Consider the following 25,251-nt stretch of genomic DNA (forward strand, 5'->3'; position numbering starts at 1 on the left):
TTGAAAACACTGCCACCTGCCCTGGGATCAAACATCGTAACTACCTGGAAGGTATGATTTGTAACAGCAGCCGAATTTCGTTGATATGAGGCTCATCAAAAGCCGCATCTATTAAATATATAAGTGATTTTATTTGGTCGGGTTCCCTTCGAACGAAATCGTCTATGGAGCGCCATGAAGACAGCGTAAACAAATGACTTTCTCATATTATCTTGCTCTGAATATTAGCTAGCATAGGAAAAAAACTTACGTCCAAGATTATGGGTGATTATATTATAAATGCACTGCAAATTAAATTCCTATTATATTATAAATATACACTAACATATTATTCTTATGTATACTTAAAATTATATTGTAAACGCATTAAGATACATATGAATTTACACGTGTCCAGAAGATCTATTCTCATATGATGAGTTAACCTGCGTAGTCTGCTAAATAGGCCTGTTTTGGATCGATGTGAGAAATTTACTAGGGAATGATGGAAATTGCCAGAGGTAAGCGATGAGCGCGTTTCTTCACCGCTAAGTCTTAGGTTTTTCTTAAGGTGGTAAAATATCACGTTTGGCATAGGTTTAATTACCAAACAACAAACAAATCAAGCATCCTTGACAAAAAGATAATTCCACTATGTACAGCAAACCAACTACTGGGCTATTCATATTTGAGTTGTACCAATGTGAACTGTGAAATAATGATGATCGTTAAAAATTTACTGCAGGCTTAAGACGAATAAACAGAACGACCTTTACGTGAAATTGCTTTTGACAGGCAAATCTCTAACTGTGAAAAGCTAGTGGCCATCGTTAGAACACTTCTAAGAGACATAGGCCTTTAGATAAAAACGAACTTCAGCTCATTGGAGACCCGAAACCTTCGCGAAATTCACACCATATGAAATAAATTCATATGCCTCACTGTAGTTGTACAATTTCTTACATAGATTTTTTTTGTATATTGTTTCGAAAAAAAAAAAAATTACGAATTGGTCCTATTCGATAGGTGCAAACGTACTTTTTATTTTCCATTCGGCGTAAATTGTATTAGACTACCTAGGTTACGAAAAAAATATACGCCCTGTGTGCTCTTCGATATTTGTTCATCAGTTGTATTGTTATCCCTAAGCCTGCGCTAGCGTGGTAAATAATTTCTGTTTAGAAATGCATAGTGTACGTCTATTAACACGATGCTAACTTAATGAACATCTTCATCGAAACCCGTCTTCTTTCGCTTCAGTTTGATGTAGAACCAGTCAGACTTCCTGAATTTAAGAGAACTGCTGCCCGAAAGGCCCTCTGATTGCGGATCACCAATTGCGTTCTTGTTTCTAAAATCGCGGTGTCCTTCTTGGAGAAACCCCGCTTCCGCAATTCCGTCTCCTGGGAAAGCTGTGGGGTTCGTCAGATCAAGCATTATTGGTTGACCCATAGATTTTTATAGCCCCGAAGGCAGCGTGGTAAACGGCAGCAATACTTTCAAGCTACGATATAAATCAACAAAAATAATCTATTTCAATTCAGACGTATTCGAAATCGTTAACTGGGTCCAAAACAGTCGCGTGTGAGATAAAAACAATTTGAAAACCTTTATTTGGTCAGATTTAATTTATTCAGATCAATTAATAGACTTGCTGCGATTTTTAGCTGCGTTTCCATTGATTTTAGCTCGGACGCTGTTAATTAGTTATATCAGGTAGAAAACCTAGTTATGACAAAACGAAAATGAGATTCATTGTATGACTGTTTGTAATTAAGCCACAGTGATTTACTTCAAGAGCCATTGACTTGAGCAAGCAAAAGCCGTCATCTAACCTGTAGCACCCAATGCACCTTTGTCTAGCTGATCCTGGCTTTAGCTTGTAGTTATTTCAGCGCAAGCATCTCGTTGCCGCAAAGGCTTCTTAGTGCTGGACTGGTCCTCTAGTTCATCAATTTTTGAGCCTGGATACCTGCAGACCATTTTATCGTTGTACAATAAAATATTATTAGATTTTTTTACTATTTTATTTTGTTTACTTTTACGAAGATTACTTTACTTCGATTCCATTTTAGTAGTACTGCTGATACAGCAGGTAAATGAATAAAGGCTTGGTAAATTACTAGCATTACATGTCGGCATAAACAAGACGAAGCATCAGTCAGCGGTGAAGAATGAAGTTCGAAGATGTACGTGACCGGTATGGATCCAAAGTTTCGTGGGCTCCAAAAGCAGCAATGGTACAGTAGAGATTAGGACCCTTATGAGAATCATTACCGGTTAAAATCCGTTCAAAACGATCCATAGTGTGTATCCATCCTCTCCTTTTTGCTTGAGGTACTTTACAACTATTGAGTTGTAACTACTGTTGGGTACTATACTTAGAACTTATGAGAAGATCAGGCGTCGGACTGCTCCGGTTAAACCGGTCAGCATATTAGATAGTTTTATTGCAATAGGACGATACTACGAGGCGGCTCCTGATCATTAGTTTATTACTCAACAATGCGCGAATAGCAAATCTGTGAATCAGCTAAGGGTAAATGAAGCTAAACGAAACTGGAAACGGACAAAGGAAAAAAACAACGCTCTCAATATCAGACTGTCAGTTTATTGCGTCACACGATCCCGAACAAGATCAGGATGGCGTACCATATTGATCAGCCAGATGCCAGCACTTAAGTTGGATTACGTTCCAGCGAAACTGGGGTTAAGGCTTTTCCTGCTGCTTGTTCAATGAAAAACTGCGACCGATAGGGCAGAGACTTGTTTATCGGAGAGACAAACGGCGGATCGTATCGGCGAAATCCAGACAGCAGTAAGACACAAAAAAACACCCGATACTTCCCCCTTTCCCGCAGTCTGGACAAAAGCTGATCGCTCCGTTTATTGACGGATAGATGAATGACGCGGTAGCAGTAAAACTCCTGAGGGAGCCACAAAGAGTCGACGTAAAGTAATCTATGAAGGGTCAGATAGAAACTGCAATAATATGACACTAGTTGGTGCCGTCTCGGTGTGAATCGACGAAAATGATGGAAAAGAAGAAGCCTACTGAGTAAATATATAGATACGGGGCAGAAAAAGTGAAACAAAACGAAAGCATCAGGCCGCCGCGATCCTATCATTGAGATGTAACACTGTCTTGAGGTATAAGCTTAACTAAGGTCTCCCTATACCGTACCTCATCAGCTAGGACAGGCATCAGAGCTATACCATGGCAGTACTTGGTGATATTTGTAAAGCGATACTGACAGTGAGCTAAGAATGGTCTAGCCCTGCGACGAGCAAACACATATATATGTCAAGTGGGTTTATGTGCTATAATTAAAGTTGACAGTGCTTATCTGTGCCCAGCCTTTTGTAACACGTGCATACTTTAATCCTTATTTTACAGCATTCATGGATCTTCATTACAATGAAGAAGCAAAGTAAAATATATGTTAGAATAGGAGTAAAATTTAAAGTTCGCTGAGAATATCAGGTAACTTTTCCATAGCTATTTATTTTTTAGCTAGGAGACTAACCGGGAGCTCTAGCTTCTCGGGACGACATTGATTCTAATACGTTAATAGTGTATTTTGCAGGAAATTTTTAAATAAAGGTCGAAGTAATCATATTGGTATCTATCAGTATGCGCACGCATCTCTCCCTCGAAGGAACAGAAATTTTCTTAAGCAGTTAGCCAAGAGGCACTTCAACTGCGATGACTCCCGTTCAGGATACCAAGAATAGATTTATACGTAATTGATTTCTCTACAAATAACGGAAGCGCGTAAAACTCATCCCAGCTTTGAAACACCCTATGGGAAGTACATTGCTAACTTGTTGTGATCATTTAATTCTGACCTGTTCTATAAAAACGTCGAGAACGATGCCTCCTAAAGGTTGATCGTAGTCTACACTTAGCAGAGCTCTGATACCAGGAAACGGTGGTTCCACCTGCTGTTGAAACAAGTTTCAGTACTGACGTTTTAAGATTACTTTTAAAGTATATTTCAAACGTTGATTAGCGACACGCGACTAAAACGCTGTATATAATGCCAGTTAGTTAAGGTAATTTAGAGCTTCAATTTAGAGCAATCATTATTCCACTATTAAGTTTCTTGTCAGGAAAACCTGCTTTGAGATCAATTTAACCTGTTTGTATTCAAAATGTCTGCATTTGTGTTCTTTGCCATATAGTATAAGTTCTTCTTTGGAAAAAAAATGACGCAGTTAACTTTGATGCTGAAAGGGATAATATAGTGCGCAATTATATTACACTCGAATGTCACAGTTAAATATTCCTCTCTGATCACTGCGATAGTGGACCTTTTTCAATCCCTACTTTTTGGTGTCGACCTACGCTCTAATTTCTGAATATCTGTAACCGAATCCAACAGAATGGCGAGCAAGATAAAAAAGAATGGGTCGACAGACGTTTGCTCAACCGCACAACGGATCAACGACGCAACTAGACTCGACGTATTAACCCAGCTTCCATAGTTCCCATAATTCTGCGTCCATTTTTAGCCATATCAATATGTTCACCCCGTTTTTCCGTTGCTATTGTTCTACCTCTGTGTTAATGCTTTATCATATTTAATTCACCGCTTGTGGATCTTTTTTTCTCCCTACGATCCATAGGTCCATGAGTGTGAGTCGCTAGACTGAAGTGGACGGAGGAAGCTGGAAGTAGTGGCGCTTGCTTTCCTGCTGTCTTTGCATACAAGTTGTCCTGGTCTGCTGTCGCATCTTCATGGCTACGCTCCAGTGGTCTTATCGGACGTGAGTCTAAGCGGAATACTTTCGAAACTATTCTTCCAAGCCGTTCCTAACGGAAACGCACATCTATAGAATAAATGAGACAACACTGTCAGCTTTCTGCGCATTGGGTGGTTGGTCATTTACGTTGATTACGTATGCCCATAGGATTCGCCGTACCGCCACTGTCCAGGAAACAATAAACGAATATGATGAGGAGGGCAAATTTCGATTAGATCAATCGAACTTCAACCATTATATTTTGTCGCTAGAGGTGAACGTCAGATGAAGTATGCGGGATGATAACGGCAATAACGACGATAACCAGAAAGCCGAAATCAATGCGTAATTTATAGTCACAGTGCCATACTGATTTATAAGACATTTAGAGCTTATGATAAAAGTTAATTTGTTCATGAAGAAATGTTAGACCCATAATGACACCTAATTGGGTTAGTTAAATACCAGGATTGTCGGAGCAATCATCTTGTCAAGATTTCGTTGTGCTTCAGAACAAAGGAAACGTTATGAAATTGTTTAACACCTTTAATGCAAAAAGGAAATTTTCGCACAGACAACGTCTTAAAGGAAGAAGAATCCGCTATGCAGCGTTAAAGAAGATTTCACCGATGATACTCAACGAATAACTGTAGAAAGAGCTTTAGCCACCCACGTACCCAAAACAGGCCTCGAAGTAAATATGAACGTGGTTGTCGCATGGGCTGTCGCCGTCCTTTGCCGCGATCATTTATAAAAAAATGTTTAGTCGGATTGAAGTATATTTAGATATACCTGTTCTCATTCATCGTATGTTATGTGACGCTTTCCGAAGGCTCCCTCTTGCAGGCACACTTATTGTCAATATTGATTCCAATCCAAAGCAATGGAGTCGTCAAGGAAGACGCTTGAAACTTGTACGTGGGTTCAATTTTCAGCCTGATACTATAAGGAAAACAGGCGAAAGACATTAACACGTCGTTGTGGAGCCCTCTTGTTTGGCGCCACCTGCGAAACGATTTCACAGTTCTGTTCGATTTAGGAGTGACAAAGGTATATTTCAGGCATAGTTTCAGGTTGTTGTTTTTGGAAAAGGTTGAGTGTAATTCAAACTCGCTGTGGGGCACATAGGCCCAATACTGCAGCCAGTTACATGAACAAGAAGTGGCTCGTCCGTTTTTGAAGTGGTGACCAACATCAAGAAAAGTCGTCTGCAGATCGACCCTTTGTCTATGAAAATCTCATGAGCACTTTTGTATGACCCTTCGCTAGATTGCAGAAAACAGAGGAATATCCACATCTGCCTTTTAGAGACCTCTGGCAGCAAAGGGTGTGTCAGCCTTTGTCAATCTCAAAAATGAAAGACATCTGGCTTCCTCATGAGCTGACCAATTATTAACCCAAAACTACGCCCAATTAGCTTCTCATATTGGACGCTTTTCATGTAAAAATAGTGGCGGGCGATGAAAAGTAGGTAACACTCAGGACAGATCATATTCAAAGCTTAGTAATACCACCATTCGAACGAGAGCTAAAATTGGATCCTATCTAAAGAAGGTAGAACTGTGCATTGGGTAAGATTGCAGAAGAATGCTCTTTTGTGAGCTTCTCCCAAACAAGCAAAGAGTTACCTCAGCCGAGCACCGCGGAGGGTTCAACGATTTAGAGCAAAACATTTGTGAAATGCACAGGGCTACGTGCAGTAACAAGGGAGTCACGTTCTATCTAGACAACGGCAAGTCTCACACAGCTTTAGTGATCTACCGAACATTGTACGAGTTAAAATGGAATGCTTAGCTTAACCCACCAATCGGACTCCTTCCGATTATTGTTTTTCTCAACCTTTGGAGAACTCAGCGCATTTTTGAATATGTAAAAATATTGAATATTTTATGAATATGCAAAAAGAAACCTGCTTATCGGAAATGAGGAAAAATTAGAGAACATTTAAATAACGTAACTCAGAATCACTCTTTATTATATATCTAATATAAGGTTTATGAGGTCTTAGAAAGGTTCTAGGTACGAAGTCAATACATAAGCTGCTGACTCGATCAATCACAATGTTTGTTAGCCATCAGATTGAAAGTCAACTTAGTTCGCTTATGTCGACCGACGGTGGCGTACCCAGATGTCTGCTGAGCGCAGAGAGAGTCACCATCCGACAGCGAGGCAAAGCATCAAGTTTGTCCGGAACTTCTAATTATTATTGTGAGTTGTACAACCATAATTTTGTATCACCCTGAATAGCCTGAAGTAATCCACTTTCCGTAATCGACTTATTGACAGAGTAACTGGGTACGTTTTGACGTGTCTAGCAACTCAAGCATTGATTGAGATACGTTTTGTCCTTCTGCGTATGCGCACAGTGCGTTGACGACACACAGTGCTCTATATAGTCGCCGTATGGAGCCTGAACAGAATCGGCCGTTTGTTAGTTTGCCCTTCTTGTCTGTGAGTAGAACTTCCATTATTCTCGTGCCCAGCGTAATCAGCATAATCAGCTTGGAGGTACGAATAACGACAAAATTAACCAAGTCTCTATATGTATGATGAAGGGACGTCCCACGCCGTACGGATTACTGTAAAAAGTTGATACCGTATAGAACTGATATATATTCTATTATGGATACTTTCAATAGCTGCACCTGGAACTATGCAGATATGCACCTATTTATTGTAAATTTTTGATTAGCCTAGGGCGGACTTGGATTTCTGTTTACAGAAGGATGTAACGAACATCTAGCAAGTATATAGTAACTGAGATCTAATATTATACGATTGTCTGCCTTACAATAATAATAACAATATCAGTATGGTGGCTAATATTTTTTTTTCTATGGCAAAATTAGCTTTGGGAAGAAAATTGCTTTATATGTAATAATTACAATATCACATCAGAGTTCTGATACGTTTTCTCCTTCCTTTGCTCGTGCAAAACGTGCACTTATGCACTCAGGCGTATAGCAATCTGTTTATTTCCTTCGAAGACGTGGCATTTTATGTTACGTTTCTGTCTTTGTGTATGTTTCGGCATTGGTATTTACCAATGGTGGTAGCAGTGGCTGTGGTAGGGGGTAGTGAAGGTCGACCTATTTTATATAGTAAAGCTTTGATATCCTTCTTTGCCCTCTGACTTTTTTCTCGATAAGAAAAATCTAGACCAGAAGGCAAATGGCTCGACAAGATTTGCTAGGAATTCCATGCAAGCTTTGTTTGCCCCGCCTTGCCAACTGTCAAGCGATGTGCGCGGTGAGAAGGTGGCGTGGTGGCTTCAAGATGTCTACCGGCCGCAGCCGATGATGAAAATGACGATGCGAGAACAGCTATCGCAGGCGTCGATACTATTCCCCAGTTTAGTCCATCTGACAGGATAAATATTTTAGCTACCGAAGCATTAAGTATATAAAAATATTCTCTTGCCCGCCATGGTACACTGTACGCCACTGGAAAGGGATGCATCGTAGAAGTTCCGCTAAATGGGAAAGTGCACAGCTGAACGGGTCTTTAAAGGAGTTCAGTTAGTGAATATCAAAAAAGAAAAACCTAAATACTTCTAGAATTCTTCTCGCCAAAGAATACGTGCGCAGAACAATTTTTTTTTCTAAATTATTGCACACCTGTCACACACCTTGCATGCCGGTTCAGTCTATTGATATGCCAGCCTCGGATAAAGCAAACGAACTGATATTTGGAATAACTATACCTAATCCTCGATGGCATTAGGCTTATATATCTTTACCTAATTTATATACATTCGCACGTTGGTGAAATTTCATCTGGACGTGTCGCCCTCAAACACGATAAGTAAGTTAGACAAAAGGCGTGTAAACGTCGAGATTAAAGGGCCTGATGAAAAAACATCCCCTTCCTTACTCTGCAAACTCTGACAGAAGCGGATAGCGCAAAGCAAAGGCTCTTGCTGTGTTTTGTCTCGTACAGTTCGAGATGCAAAGTCCTCCCGTAACGTTTCAGGTTTAACCGAAAGAGACTGACAAATTGACGTCGCATCTCCTGGAGGGCGACATTCGATTCTTTTTTTTTTTTTTTTTTTTTCCTATTGTCGGTCTTTTCTTGTCTTTTATTACAAGACTGGTTTAAACGAGAGTAAAAAGCTTTCCTTATAACGTGCTTTGGACGTTAGATGAATTATGAATAGGCAGCCTTTTAATTCATAGCAATATTTTGGGTTCTAGTGAACAAGCTGCTGTATTCACTACCTACTCTTCTATAGTTTATATTTCAATTTTTACCGAACTCAGAATCTGATGATCTAACCGCCTTATATGGTAGTGCTCGCCCCCAAAAGGCGGGAGTAAAAAGGAAAAGAAGAGGATTTATTTGAGATTAGAGAGGAAATTTTCTGACAGATTCTGCAGTGGCCAAGAAAAAGCCATCAGAAAATTAGGAAAAGAAACCTACTGTGCTCATTGGGCATGTTTGTTCGATTCGCACGTTTCACACGTACATGGGCTCTCCGGTGCATATATCCAGCAAGTTCAATAGGGGAAACAGGCTGACTTTGCAAGTTCACTCGTAGCCCGTCCCCTGGTAAGCCGATGCACGTTCGCTATTTACTTCTAGTGCAACGTTGCGCCACATATTATTGCCAACAGTAACAGCGCTACCAATAGCATACATCGAGGTCACGGTTTCTATCGTTAAAAGTGAGGGGGGCGTGTCTCGAATAAAGTTCACCCAAGCGATATCGAAATCTACGTGCCGAACGCGAGTATCACAGGAACACTTTTTGATAGCAGTGCGTAAAATTCAGTGCACAATTAAAACATCGTTTCTTGACCTCGTACTAGCGGTGTTGGTTGCGTGTTCTTGTGATCCCCCTAATGGTTGCTTACGTGCATAGGCACACTTTGATACTACTACTATTGCGTGACACACAGGCCAATAAAGGGGAATTGTTCAACCTATTTGTTTGCCTTACAAGAATTGCTCTTGCCATTTGTCATGATGGCCGTGTAGCAGCAGCACTCCTCAGACAAATACGCTCTATAGAGGTAACACGATTGAATCTGAAAATACGCGACTTATAGCTCGTATTTAGAAATGTATTACAGTCGTTCATCTTGTTATTTTATGCTATTGTATCTGCCGCTATTGGTAGTAATTGAACTGTCTCATGGCTTGGTTCGTTAGATCAGAGGAGCATTGTCAAAAATAACAACAACAAATCAAAAGCGAGAGGCAAAAGTATGAGGAATGTAGATTATCGTGGAAACGCTACGATAGTCACACGGATGTTTCCATGTTGTTTGTTAAACCTTTTGTTGTCGCACAGTCATACCTGTCTACGATTCGGCGTACGTATACGTGTTTATAAACGACCGCGGTAAATGCGGCATACAACTAAAGCCATTGGCGGGATGTTGAAACGGTCGTTCCAATGTTTGTGGTGATGCATTACGACAGCGAAGTCTTCCCCGATAGTCTTGTTGATACCAAGCTTTTTTTGATACCATTGCCCGGCCAGCCTTACTTACGACTAATTTATAGCTGCCGCTATCTCTCAATGTTGAAGCTATGACCATGCCGCAAACAACATTTTATGTCCATTTCCAGTGATCTAGGGAAGAGGAATAAAAAGAAAGATGAGTTAGGTACGGGCGCAGCAAGCGTTGCCCACAGCTCTAGAAATTGGTCAAATAAAATTAGGCGCATATCGCGTGCATGTCCTTGTCGTTGTCCTCATCACTGAGTTTAGTCCTTATCGGCCATCCGTGTATCCGCTAGTCGTCTAGACGCGTCCGTGAGGCACAGCCGCGTCAGATCATATCTATGTAACGTATTTATTGTATAATGTTGCAGATAGGGCCGTTCGACGGCTAGTCGTTAGCTACCAAGCACGGAACGTCAAACGCTCCCGAAAAGCAAGTAAGAAAATTCACTGCACGGTTTAGCCTCTGTTTTCGCCACAGTTCCCTATAGTCCAATATTACATATGGCCACGTTACCGTCCGATCCTATTGCCAGCTATAGGAACGTTGGAGCCTCTAGTCTATTGCGGAACCACATTATATAGGACGATTGGTAATTTCGTGTGATTACCGCGACTAAGAGCAGTTTCTAAGAACAAATATAAGTAAGGCAAAGTACGAATACTGTCTATAGCAGTTGCTTTTTGCCGGTTTCGACAGGTGCTATGAGAATGCACGCTACGAACTGTCAGATATGCACGAAAATAGTAAACAAAGGAACGTGTTATCTGCCCATTGTGCACTTCGGCCAATGGGATCGAGTTGACGACAGAACGATTGTATACTCTCTACTTCAGGCATCTCTCTATCAGCAGCAGCAGCAGCTGCTTTACGGTGTACAATGCTTAATGCTGGCAGATGTCTCAGTTCGCAGTTGTAAATGTGTCATTAATTTCGTTCTCTATGGTTTAGTCAATTATTAATGTCATTTTTTGGAGGCCTTCTTATACTTATAACAGTTTGCCCTCGTTCGCAATAGCTATTGCAATCGAGCAGCGCCCGCCGTCTGAAGTGCATAAGAATAGCAAAAGGATCAAAGTAGTCCCTTTTCGACTTCACCGGCTTTGTATATACGCAAACAGCTGCAGCTAATAATCTTGACTTTGAGTTCGCTCTGTTGTCTTGTCATTCGTAATTTCTGGTAGGCTTCAAATAGGCTGGAATGTCCACTTGTTCAATCTGCACGATGGATTCCTTCTGTACTAGGCCCGACACCGCAACCCTGAAGTCAGATTATGTATTTGCGGCCCCTCTCAAATCTTTCCCGTCCTATAGACCATCATGCCGCTGGCCAGACGCGATACTATATCATAGGTGTCATGCGGGCTATTTTGACGCCACTTTCAAACCGTACTTTATCGTTGCACATTTTGTCAGTTGTTTCCTAGCTATCCAGGTTTTCACTTTATCGTGTGTTGAAATTGGCTTTTTGGCCTATGATTTTTGACAATGGAATAGCGCTAATGCCAGAAGCTGCGGATAGTGACGTAGTATATGATAAACCACTTCAGCCCTATTGAATGTGTGCTCCCTTCTTCTGGCTAGCATCTGTCGTCGTCGTCGTCGTCGTCTATCGTTTTCGATGTCTGTTCATTCCAAAGTCGGACCTGAGGCCACACCGTTCCGCACATTCAATCTCAACTTTCACTGATTCAAACTCGCCCGCGCCTTTCAGTCGCCGTTCGCGGTGCTCAATCCAGTTGCAAAGGTTCAGCAGAGGCCGCCCAGTGCCCCGTAGAATCAAGGGAGTGCGCTCGCTGCCCATTTCGCGTCGCCTTTAGATAGTACGCGAATTTCATTTCCAGTCAACTTAAAACACTCGAGAGCGGCAAACGCGTATGGAGGGAGCTGACAGCAAGACACCACGTATTTCTTTCGACATAAGTGCTAAAAAGATGGGCCAAAAACTCCGCTAGCGGCGGCAGCTGACAGTGACTGATCGAGAATTTTATGGTCAGAATGGCATAGATCGGATATGAAAAAGAAAGAGCACATATTCATTTTTTATCTACATACTTGGCGTAGAAGCGGTGCCGCTTCAGAGGCCGCCACAATCCCGAAGATAGTTGAGTACTCATTACTTCAATATAGTCCTTTAGTGCTATTGCACCTAGCGCAAGCAGCGCATATGTTGCTGAATAGTCCCATAAAATCAAATTTACATACACCCATCAAGCAAAGATTCCGTGAGCGTGCTGCTCAGGTAACGGTCGAAGAGCATAAGAGACGAAGGCCGGTTGAAATGGCGGAAAAGAAAAAGAAAAGAAAGGAATCCGGAGTAATGTGAAATCATATTTGTGCGAAGGGTCTATAGGGGTTAAGAAATATTATCATAGTATGATCCTTGGAGAGCTATAGTTCCATCTTGGGTTTAAGGGCTAAGCAATCCTGTACCACATATATGTAGCTCTTCAGGTTTACTCTAGGAAATCCAAATGCAAACCCAATTCCAAAGCTAAGTGCAGTGGTCTAGGCCATCGAGGCTCCGACTGAAGTAGACAGAAATGTTGTTATCCGAACCTTTTCCCAGCTTAGCCCGTTTGAGCAAAATTCTGAAAGTCACTAAGAAAAATGCTTAATGGATCTTAGCGCAATCTGTAACGGACATGTGAACTTACCGTGTTCTGTTGAATCTATCATACAGGTGATTCAAAAGTAGTGTTGCCATTGTTTCTTAAAAGGACGCAATGAAAAAGAGAGGTGCTTATTTTGTGCTTAGCGTACGACTAATTATTTTATGTAATTATCAGAGAAAATTTGAATTTTTTTTTAGTTTTACTTGCAATAGAGGCCATGATAAATTCAGTGGAAGCTAATCGGGCCAAATGTATCTGTGCATAAATCGTACAAATATAATTACCTAACGCTCTGATTTAACTCGTTGTTTTAATGTAGTCATCGTTCGTTTCACTCTATCGCCTTTATATGGACAAATAGCCGCATCATCTCTTCACACGTGAATTAAGACAGGCCTGCTTGTGTGACAGAATAAACGATAACGAACGACCCTGGGCTGAAGAAGGCCTGCCGACGCAAATGTTAAAGCTCCGCTTAGGTTAAAAAATTTCGTATCTGAGTGGCTTCCAGTTTTAGGTAGGACGGCAAATGACGACCGTTGGCTATTTTTGCAAAATAGATAGCTAGCTTCTACAAGTCTCCTTGTTACATCTGCATTATGCCTGTAATTACAGTCCATAGTATATACTGTAAAATGCATTCCGTGCAAAACGTAATCATATTGTGATAATTGCAAAGATTTTACATGCAAATGTCGATCGCCTAACGTATCGCTTAAAACTCGTGCGTCGGCCGCTGTTAGATCGATATTGTTCGGGAATCAACCTGGCTGGTCGGAAACATATTATGGCGCTTATAGATGTTTGTTAGGTTTATAGAGGTCGTGATATACCGTCACAAGCGAAGCGGCAGCAAACGCCTCTTCAGAATTTGATCTTCCTAGCAAGGGAAGAGCGAGCTATCTTAACTACGCGATAGATATCTAAAGAAGTAATACAGATCACAACGTCGCCTATTATTCCAAATGTATCGATGGCTGGCAACGAATCGGTAAATTTGCAGTTTATGAAAGATAAACGTACCAGGACATTATAGTATATATATATATATATATATAGGCTAGTCAACTAGTCTACATAAGGAATAGATACTGTTTTGAATGTATAAATGTAGATCCAGTGAAAGCATAAACGACTTGCTCTGTCATGTTTCTGAGCCATCAGAATGTCCGACTATTATATTGTTGTTCCGAACGAGTCCTAGCGAATTCCAGCGCTTCGAGAAGCATGAGTGGCCTCAAGGTAAGGTGCGCCCAGAATCCGTATTTTTCTATCAAAGCGATTCCCTTGTGAATCTCTCAAAAACCAATTTACCAGCTTCCGAGAACTTTCGAACACAAATGGTAGTCTACATGAGGTACAAATATAAATAAAACCTTTCAAGGGACATAGACATTGACCAGTCATCGAAAAGATCTGTATTCTAGTCCAATGACAGCTGAACATATGAACTGGCCATACAAGATGCATGTAAAGCAATGCACCTTGAACAATAAACAATTATCAAGTTATTAGCTCCTTCAGAGGTTCTTTATAAATAGTCGCCACCAGCAAATTATTAATTAGTATATTATAATTAATTTGCGAATAACTATAGGCGATCTATTGAGCGCGGACCCACCGGTAATCATTGAAGGAAACATAACGAAGCGGTGAGGGTGTTCTGCGAAAATTCGGAACCAAAATCATAATAAAAATTCAGGTAACTAGCCCAAATGCATTAGTGACATAATAAAGGGCGACGATATAACGCCCTGACATCTGTTATTTGTCAATCTCAAGTCATTTCTGTGTAGTTTTTTCATGGGACGAGTTTTGCGCGTAAAACTTAGTACCTTCTCACAACGCAAACGAAAAGTTGGGTCGTATTGCTTTCAAAAACGTTACGATGGTTTACGCAGTCCTACAAGCTTAATAATCACATATAGATACTTACTTTTGTTTGATCTAAGACGTTGCGACACACGAGGGTTGCTTGGTGGAAACTAGTGTTTAAAGGGAAACGTTCCTCTAAAGCAGTTGTTCCGCAGGACTGTATAGATCCCCGAGGACGTCAGTCCTTAATTGCAGACCTCAAAGCAATTGGGCCCGAGAAACTCAGTAAACAAATTCTTCACTGCAGATAATGACATGACGCTGTTTTGGTCATCGATCATGCTGGTCACGCGAAGTGCGTTAAGCTTGGGTTGGGGTACGTGCTTTGCTTGGTTCAGAGTTTCTCTGGTACAAATAGACATCTTACGGATGAAAAAACCCTACTGCACCCTAAAATTAGATGTACGACTAGTTCTTTCTTCAATATATATATATATTGCGAGCTCGGTCTCATTTCCATCTCCCCATAGTATGTCTATTATTGTCGTTATGATGAATCTGATAATCTTGCTGACGTTACTTCAGGTTGAGGCATTTTTTGGCAAGAATGCTTAATACTATCTTATCTAAACCGATCTATTCGCCCAGATATCCGCTATAGCTACGATCAACTACAGTTTGCTTAAGAGAAACCATCATAGATCATATTCTAAGAAATTCTCATATTTAAAGACGGAAAAATGAAAATGACGCCAGTTTTTGTTCGAACAGCTTTGTGCCACTTTTTATAATAATCATTATGAAACTATTACTCGTACTTATTTCAGAGGACAATTTTAGCAATTTTTCAATAGCTTCTCATCGTGTACTTAATAAAAGGCACCGTCAGAAGAATCGACTTGTCAATTTGTCGTTGATGGATAAGCCGCAAATGATTTACTTCAAAATGTTTACAAAATAGAAAGTATCTGTTCAAATTAGAGTCTTACATTTGCAATATATACGGTGTTATCTATGTATTTACTGTAAAAGTTAACACGATTGCCGTGTATACAATGCGTTACCTCTTGTACCTCTGTTATATGTTACCAGGCTAAAGCTAGATGTAGTGTATGTCCTATGGGAGCAAGATAATCAGCGCCCGTTCGCACCCTTTTTGTCAAACAAAAGTTAGAAGTTATCTTCATGTAGTAGCTAAAGTGTGTAAACTACTAAGGTATCAGTGTAATTTCTGTGCTCAGATAAAGGGAACGATTTTAGGTATAAATCAACCTGGGTGGATTGGTTTCAGTTCACTACGGATGTCCTGCACGACATCGGCATTAAGACATACGCACCCATGGACTAGCCTACAACCATGAATATATCCAAGAACAAAACAAAATATCCAACAAAAAATTGCGTCTAATTCTGGTTGCCTTCATAAGCTAACCAGAGATCTCTGAAGCACAGGATCGAAGGTCGAATAATCTTGTGATGATCTTGTCGGGTATTCCGGAAGAATCGTAATTTCGTTGGCGTTCTAAATGACAACACTGAGCAACAAATGGCCAATGGCACGAATATTATTGAGTCATGGATTTTAGATAGCCTTGGTTGGCTGCCTAGTAGTGTGGTTTGACAGTATCCGTAAAGATTTCTCTGATAGAGGCAAAAGTTGATAAAGTTCCGACAAATTCAAAACTCCGAAACGTGATTTTGGCTAATTCTAAACTTGGTTCCATAATCATTATAGTCAGCTGCTCAATTTGAACTGCAGTACGCTACTTGCTAACAAAACCGTTCTAAATACCGCATATCCGGCATATCTCTCTTACTTACTACATTTCCACTGTGAAAAAAAATAAGGGGAATTAAGTAAGAGAGTAGAGATTCGTGCATGGCGTCTAAGAAGGACATATTAAAGGACGAAAATTAAGTTGTAACATGAACGTACAACACAGTACCGTTCGCACTGTGGGAAAAAGTTATCGTGACGCCAAATAAATATCGACAATACAAAATTATCTCACAACAAACGTTAACGTAAAAGTAAGTAGGTGTACCACAGATGACTCTCACTGCCCACATCTTAGAGGATCCACTGAGATGGGAAGGTTCGAAAAGGTTTTATTCTTCGTTTAGTGAAATGACGACGAAATGCGGGGCGCACTTCAATTAAGCTCGCCAAACTAAGCAAAAAAAAATTGGCCGCATCAAGACTGTAGAAAAATAAGCGACATCGTAAGGCGCTTGTTTAATGAAGTTCCGATCATCCCGGACATGAATTATTTTGAAGTCAAATTACAGCTGAAGTTTTCTATACAATCATAACTACTCGATCCATGCAGTACAGTCTAGAAAGACGAAATGCCGGTATCCCAAAAGTAAGTCCGTCAACGGATCCACCCTATACATTTCTCCCTAATTGCTCAAGCGATTCCTTTTGCCTAAAAGGCCTTTTAAGCTAAACACAAAGTTACTTCCTGACCTATCTAATACAGTTTGAAATCTCTACATATATTTGATGCAGCCAAATCTACGTCAGGCGGTTCGCTCCTAGATGTGAATATGACATAACATATAGTAAAACAAGTATTTTTAGAAGACGCCTATCTAATTATATGGATGCAATTTAATGTCGATAAATATGTGCTTTGTACTGTAATGCTATGATATACGTCACAACCAGACTGTTAATGATAAATTCAAAATAAACGAGGGGCAAACATGAAGGTTAAGGAAGTTCCATCCAGTGTATGGCAACGGAGCTATAGGGAGGCACGGCTAACTTTGTAGTAAAAGGACAGATACGAGTTAATCCCGGGATCATGAGAAAAGCTCGACTTAGCATTTATGTAGCACAAGTCAATGTATTCATTACTAGGTACGATTATTCAGCCGTCTGTAGATGCTTTCGTACGCTTTCAAATTAGAAAAGGTATGCACGATATGTGCAGAGGAGACAGACATGTACAAAAAACTCCTGTCTAATATACGTGCAGAAATCGAGCACAAATACCAGTATATGGATTATCTTTAAACACAACGCTACGTTGAAAACGATCTTACTTCATTGTATATGGACTTTGTTTTGTAAAAATCATGGAAAAGACGGCCAATGATAAATTTGGCAAACGAACGCAGCTCCTTAATGCATTCAATGGTGCAGTTTCAATGAATACGCCACGTTTTATTTTTGCACGTTCCCTAGGTAAAGCGTCGAAAGCCTTTATAAAGTTGTCCACTTTATCTGCATACTGTCTGCGTGCAGCTAGATGCTTCATAGAATCAACTACGTCCTTATTTTTACAGCAATGAATGTCAAGTGGCTTTATTATCATTTTACTATTATTTTATTTACGATCATCTGAAGGTAGCGTGGAATCCCCGAAGTCGAGAGGCTTGTCGACTCCGCACGATTGACATTAACACAACGTATCTGGGATTCCGGATTGACAAATAATGAAAGTCTAGCTCAATTTGCCCATAGCACAAATGTTGTTTCTTGATATTCCCGAAGCCAGTTGCCTTCATAGCGGCCATCTGACAGCATAACCCTGTACTAGTAGCAATACTATGCGCTTGTCCTTCCTTTCCTTTGAATCTATTCCTTGTCCTAGAATAGATTCATCCAGTTATTAAAAATAATTTGATGAATAACTCTATTTACCAATCCTACCCGCATGACATATTTATACTGTTCCTAGCTAGACACAGCTAACGGGTAAGGGATGATCCGGTCACCAAGCAGTTCCTTGTATAGTTTTCCATAGTGAGATTTTTCCGTAATCAAACGGTGGTCCTTTTAAGCACAAAATTTTTAATTACACACATATCATCATAAACAATGGGTTATCAGCTATTTTCATTACGCGAGTCGCATGCCGCAATTCTTGGATATTATCCAAATCGGCTGAACGTAATGGCACACAGAAATTATAGAAGCTTCTTAGTGTGACTGTTAGCGAAATTTATAGTATTGTTATGTCTTTTCGTTCTGTTCTTCTGTTGTTCTTCTTGAACATCGTCCAACTACAACCAGCGTACACATCCTTGACCGTGTTTAATGCTAACAAAATCGATCTTGCTTTATTGTGTCTGCTCTCCATAGTGTTCTTTTTTTTTCTAGTGATAAACAGAGGTACAGAAATTTGCAGTCGACCTAAAAAATCCGTTGGAAACTATTCCCTATGTTTGGCCTACTGCACGTGCCTGCTTCTCGACAGCTCCCTGTACCGAAACAGAGAGTTGTACTCTGTACGGTCTATTTACAGAGATGTTTTGTTGATCCTAATTAGCCAGCTGCTTGCCTATGCAAAAGTCGGCGTAAGCATCGAAAAAATACAAAGGACTTGCCTTCCTATCGAGTTGCACACGCTACAACCCATCCCTCTCTACCATTCAGTGTTCAGTCGTTGGTTTTTCCGGAAGGTCGATCCCTTGACCACTTTTTTACACAGACACACACAAACACACACACACACACAAAGGACTCTAATCGGATCCTTAGAATAGCAAGTTAAGAGTTAGTTAAATACTATATAATAATCTACTCGATGCGGTGATCAGGCCAGCCAAACCTCTGTCTGAAACCGTTAAGGGTCGTGAGTTTAAGCTCCAGAATGCGGGACATCTAAAAAATAAGTGTTTCGAGTTATACGTCTGGCACTTCTTTTAAGAACTGCTTTACACAGATACATTCAGTGTTTAAGCACCTTCTATATAGTAAATAAGCACACTTTGGAGAAAGTTTGTTGGATAACTTCTGATTTAAGAGGTAGAAGGTTCGATGCATTTTATCCGCGTATTTTTCGCCTCAAACATCGGCCAGACATTTATTTTTAGACAATTAACTTTGACGGTAAGCAAAGATACAATTTCTTTAAATTAAGCAAGACGTGGAGCTCCTAAAGAAAAAAAAACTGAAAATGGCACAGAATTTCCATGAAAATTTCATTTAGCCTTATATATATATATATATATATATATATATATATATATATATATATATATAGCATTTGTTACTGACGCTATTTTTGTTAAATTTTCTGTACAAATTATATACACTACATCGGTGACCGTCCGCACATAGACGAAACTCTTATGTATCTAAGACCCACAGGTATACCGTATAATATGTGTTAATAAGAAAAATTTTTCTTAATTATGAAGGCACCTACCTAAGGTGCTACTGAAGGCACCTAAAGGACCTTTCGTCCTCTGACTTTCTCGTGAGGAGGCAATTATGCGATTTTATCGAATGCATGCGATAGATTAGATTTTTCCCTTCAAATCAAATCAGGGCTCTTGCTGGTCGAACGATATCTTCTGTAGCATTGATTTTAATACTGTTGAATTGAAATTTTCACAAAGTGCTTTAAAAGGTATTGTTCGTTTTTAGTTATCCTCTGAAGTCCATTGACTGTTTGTTCCTATTTATTGCTCCGAAACTTTTTCTCAACCACTGTTAAACATTTCGTCAGGCGAGAATGAAGCAAAGCTGTATAGCTGGTACCGAGCGCTCAGATGCGAGCGGCCTCTTCCGTGTACTAACTGGTATAAGCGATATGAATTGTTCGACTCGTCAACGAAAAGGCACATTAAAGTATAGAAGCGCATAGGTAAAGCAGGATGTACCATACTTCTACTCTAAATTAGAGTACTATAAGATTCTACTGTGTGCATATAGGCCTTTTTTTTTTTTAAATAATTGTTGGCATAAAAATATGTTTAGGTAATTAGAGAGTACCTCATAAGAAACGCGAATTTTTGCTTTCCAGTGAATGGATAATTTGAAAGCTAATTATAGAGGGTATTCAGAAAGATTGAAATTCAGAAGAGTTCCCTCAAAAAAGATTCCATCGTAATTATAGCTGGATGTACACTAGTTACTTAGCAAGTATTAGATAATGACGATCAACAAATATATAATATCTGAGCTTGCATGCAATCTCAATTGAATAGTTTTCTATTAAGATAATTGTTCGATTACGCTAGAAAGTTCACGTTCGACTTTTCTTCTTCTTTATTGATTGCAGGCAGTTTTATCTAAGCTGCAATAGCTGACGTCGTAGAAACGTTCTCCGACATTGCTATCAAGAACAATATGTCAGTCGAAGTAAAATTAGATTGTTTGAATTCGCCGTTCGCAACCTCGTGACGTGTTCTTCACCAATGCCTACAAACAAGTCCATCGACCCGCAGACAACGTAAATAAAAGAAAAAAAAACAGCGGAAGACGTCTTTTAATCTGCAAACAAGCCGTGTCAGTCTGCGGTGCTCACCGAATCAGTAACCTCTTCATCGTCATTCTGACAACGTAACAGCACGAAAAAGACGTTCAGCGGAGGACTATCCCCATCACTGGTACTTTCAGCCTTGAGCTGCTTGCTGCAGGTAGCCTACGTTGGTCAATATAAAGCTCGACAGCTGAAATCACTAAAGCGCCCTTAGAAGTGCTCCGTCTTTTGCAGGTGCGAAAACTAGAGGCCGCTACTCACTCGAAAGGGGAAGGAAGCGAAAATTCAGGCTTTTGAGGCTAAGAAATGATATGGTGCACGAATGCTATGTTAAAATCCTGCGGAGCGGAATGGTACTGTTCCTGCTAGCTACACTAAGAATAATAATAATACCTATCTGCATGGGCAACCAGTGAAGAGAGCCGACTGTGTATGTACCTAGATAGTAGGCGCTATGTTGCCTATGGTCATTAAGTAATGCAACAGTAATCTGACTAACAATCATCGTCCGTCGATATTTCTGACCCGTTCGCTAGCGAGGGAGCAGCGGAATAAGACACACTTCATAGACTACTGTTAAGGCTTCTGCTTTTAAGTTACAGCTGTCATATACCGGCAGGAGCAGTAGATACAGACATATCCAAATAGAGTGAGTCACACAAAAGAAGAAGCGTGAAAGAGTGCGGTGTTAAATGTTGGTGAGTGTCGCTTACGAACATCTTCGAATTTACATTTCCGATTTGTAGGGCGAGCCATTGCTGCGAAGGGAATCGATATCACAAATAATCAACTAGTAGAAAAGGTCGATGAGAATTTCACGCCAGGAATTCATCGCGTCGTACCACCATAACAGGCGCAACCGAAGAAGCCAGCAAGAAGTCGGTGGAATCGGCCTCGATTCCTACTAGCAGAAATAGTACCGCTGCTCCTACTGAAAGGAAAGATCGCCTATTTATTTATATCGTAATCAGCTGTACACTCTTTTTCCACCTCTGCGGAGGATAGTCGACAGACCTAAACTAGAGGTGCGCTACGCTAACGAAAGGAACCAAAGCAATTTATGTGACAAAAAAGATTCATTCACATCATTTAGAGCTAGCTTTCGTTGAAGTAACTTCATAACAGCTTACGCCGCATCAAGTTACAAACAGAAAACAATGGAACAACAGCCAACGCTGCTGCGTCATCTCAGTGGACACAGCTATGACGAGCCCGTTCGCATGCACAATTCAGTTGCCTTCAAACTCGTCAGAACTGGTGAGTGGATAAGCACGATTTGTACTTGCTAACTTAGCTACATAAAGAGACTCAGAGGCCATCCATAGTGTTTCTTAAGTGATGTGCGCTCACTCGATTAAACACCGAGATGAGTCCAATGAAACTAAATGATACATCTAGTGGCTCTGTTGCAGCCTGTCAAAGTGCACGTAACGGATCTATCATCCCAGGTAAAAATGAAATTATGCAATCAACCCACTCCGATCCTTGAGTTATGACAAAAAACCATTTACAATACTGACTGATATAGAGGACGGCGTGGTTTGGGCTAAAGCGATGCCTGTTGGCTTCGAAACGCTTATAAAGTACAGCGCATGTGCTCTAAAATTTAACCGGGACGTAGTAAATAAACAGACAAGCATGTTGTCACAAGCTTGATCACGGGTTAGCCTCTAGCGAACGAAAACCGGGCGCTCCGCACATGCTCCGTACATACAAGACACAACTTTGATACCGGATTCCGATTTGACAATCAAGTCTCTTTTAACTATGTTGTAACTATTTTTGAGCGGAAACATTTATATTACCTTTATTCTAGCGATTTCAGCCTCTCCAACCTTGACAATGCTCAATTCATTCAGGCCCCCTCAACAAGAATCTAGCACATTCAGAATAAATCTAGTGGGAGTTTAGAGGCCTGAAGGCTAACAATACCAGGTCAGAACTGAGTCGAGCAGCCAGACTGTGGACTTCTTCCACAATGGAGCCATTTCGAAGACTACTGCTGCTATGCGGCCTTGTAAAAGGACTGAAGTGACTTCATTTGTATAGAAGCAGTAGTGCATTGCGATAGCACCTGTAAACTATTTGTAAACCGGCGAATCGGGGGGCTGGTTGGCTGTCTCGCTGCTCGGATGTGAGTGCGGTGCGCGTATACGGCTTTACGGAGTGGATTTGCAAACGAAGGTTCTTGGGAACAATGGTCTTCAACTCTTCAATCTTAGGCTAGCTACTAAAGTTAGGCGGAACTGTGTTAAGATTAACAGTTTATTGGAGGTTTTCTATCACTGTTTTTTTAAAATTTGAGAGCCGGTTTTCTTTCTCTAGATTCAGGTGGGGCCTTTGGCCTTATCTTGCCTCCTGGACTCAGTTCAGCTTTCCTTTGAGCTAGGCAAAAAACGTACTGTTACATATCTGTTGTACATATCATTTAAACGTAATAGAGTAACGTATGTCTCGATTGCGTACATTGGGTCTCCAAAAAGTTAAACTTGCTTAACACGAACCAGTGCGGCGATTTTTAGCTTTAGTCATACTGGCATTATAAATTGATGATTTATTAAAAACTGATGTAATTTGCATGATTCCAACCTCTATTATGCCCTCGACGGTATGAATGGTTGTTTGACTTCGTTAAACTACTTAGTATAAATTAAGTACAAATTTTACTTAATTGCGTGTTTTCAATTGTCAAACTGCTTGTTTGGAGCAAACGAAATGAAAATTAACTATGTTCATCAGCATCCACTAATGTCAATACTGGAGGCTACTGTGGTACCAACTTGTTGACTGTACGACCAAGCGATTGTTGACTGTGCGAAAAATGAAGTGAATGAGAACAATAGAAAATTGATATATTTTTGTCGTAAGGCTTGTATGCACTTCATTCGTATTCAGCCATTGCTCTTATAGTACTTTTATTTCTCCATGTACATCGCTTCACAATTTCATCTAGACATGGTAGTAGTTATTGTGCTACTAGTGAAGGTCAGAATGAACGACGTCGTACTTTCTTCAAATCAACCTCATCTACACGAAAATGTATTCATGCAATAATTGCACATATTCATGCTGCCCGCCAGCTTGAAAGTATTTGTGGCGCCCTCGGTGGACGCTTTCGGTAACAAGAGGCCAAAACCTGTCATGGTAGATAAATCTAGTAAACGCTAGGTGGGGCCACCAGTACCCTCGTTCACTTTGCGGCAGAAAATACCCGCGCCCCGAACATTCAAGTCCGGAAATCATACGCACACATATATCTAAGCTATCGTATTTCGCCAACAACGATGATAGAGGTTATGGATATCTGGAGTTCTAAGCTCCATGACGCCGAATGTAGCATTACACTCGCGTTATTAGTAAACATTCAGCATCAAAGTTCTACTGGTCCGGTCCGTGCTGCTCGTGCCACTTTGTAGTGTGATAGAATGTCGACCTAATTTTGGTATTCTACAGAAATAATTCTATTTTTTGCTTCAAATAAAAACCAGTCGCCATCTATTATATAACCTGCCGTTTTTAATAATGACCTTTTCTACTTGGATTCAAAAGTACGTTATTAAAAAATGTAGGATTTACGCAGAGCGAATATTCGCCAAGATGCTTACGTATAGAGATACTGGAAAAACATCTTGCTCTACGTTTGCCCTTAGTAATACTGAAATTTAACATGCTGTAGTCATGAACATGTTCATAGTAGTCAGAATTTCCTTATGGTGATTTTCTATATCTGGGATACTGTTACATGGCAGGGGCAGATGACATCGAGCTAATGAGAAACAAAAAAAGGTAAAAGCTAAGATCGTGTTCGTGGCTTTTTACATTCAATCTTTTCTCGTGCTTATTTCTATTCAGAAGTATATGTGGAGAAAGTGTGACCGATTGAGTCCATTAGCTGACGGTCAAGAAAGCTATAAAAACTAATCGGCCTAGCCAGATCAGACGGGTCATTTTACTGTTTGTAGCCCCCCGTTGTGGTGTTGTGGGTCGCAAACGTCGACAAACCAGTCAGTTCTTGGAATTTCCTTGGATGTCGATTTAGTAGCCTCTCAATGATATAAGGCAGACAGTGGAGGGAAAAAGCCTTGAGAGGTTTCTGCTGCCCCATCACCCCTCGAATCCCAAGTCCAGAAGTCTCGCATTGCCCAAAAGTCCCTTTCGCCAACGCCTTAGGCCACAGCTCCGTAGAGGTTGCCCTACAAACACTTTCCCGCGTTCCTACCCTTCTCTCTAGTACTCTCTCTCTAGTCTCACATCACATAAACCAGCGTACCCTCCAGCAGTAGATTGCTTTTCTGATAGAGGCTCTTCCTTTTCGAACTTTCCCAGCCTACCATGTTTCTCGCTTAGACGCATTCCAACAAGTGGTTCTTTAGCCGAGTAATCACCAGGGGGCGCTTTTAGCTAACCTTGTAGGCTTTCTGAGCT

At 40.5% G+C, this 25,251-nt stretch overlaps 2 long non-coding RNA genes across 2 annotated transcripts in view; one reads left to right on the forward strand and one right to left on the reverse strand.

Annotated features, from left to right (window-relative positions):
• The window catches only part of LOC147757569 (uncharacterized), a 157,956-nt gene that overhangs the window by 116,364 nt on the left and 16,341 nt on the right, over nt 1–25,251 (forward strand). The window contains exon 5 of the long non-coding RNA XR_015320372.1: nt 20,626–22,083. This is a non-coding gene — a long non-coding RNA (uncharacterized LOC147757569). The remainder of the gene's footprint in view (nt 1–20,625; nt 22,084–25,251) is intronic.
• LOC147757572 (uncharacterized) lies at nt 1,016–15,106 on the reverse strand. The gene is made up of 3 exons (XR_015320389.1): nt 14,727–15,106; nt 1,815–1,951; nt 1,016–1,391 (listed from the first exon to the last, which is right to left on the reverse strand). It is a non-coding gene; the product is annotated as an uncharacterized LOC147757572 (long non-coding RNA).

Source organism: Varroa destructor, unplaced genomic scaffold (assembly GCF_002443255.2).
Source record: "Varroa destructor unplaced genomic scaffold, Vdes_3.0 BEIS01000002.1, whole genome shotgun sequence".
Classification (NCBI taxonomy): domain Eukaryota; kingdom Metazoa; phylum Arthropoda; class Arachnida; order Mesostigmata; family Varroidae; genus Varroa; species Varroa destructor.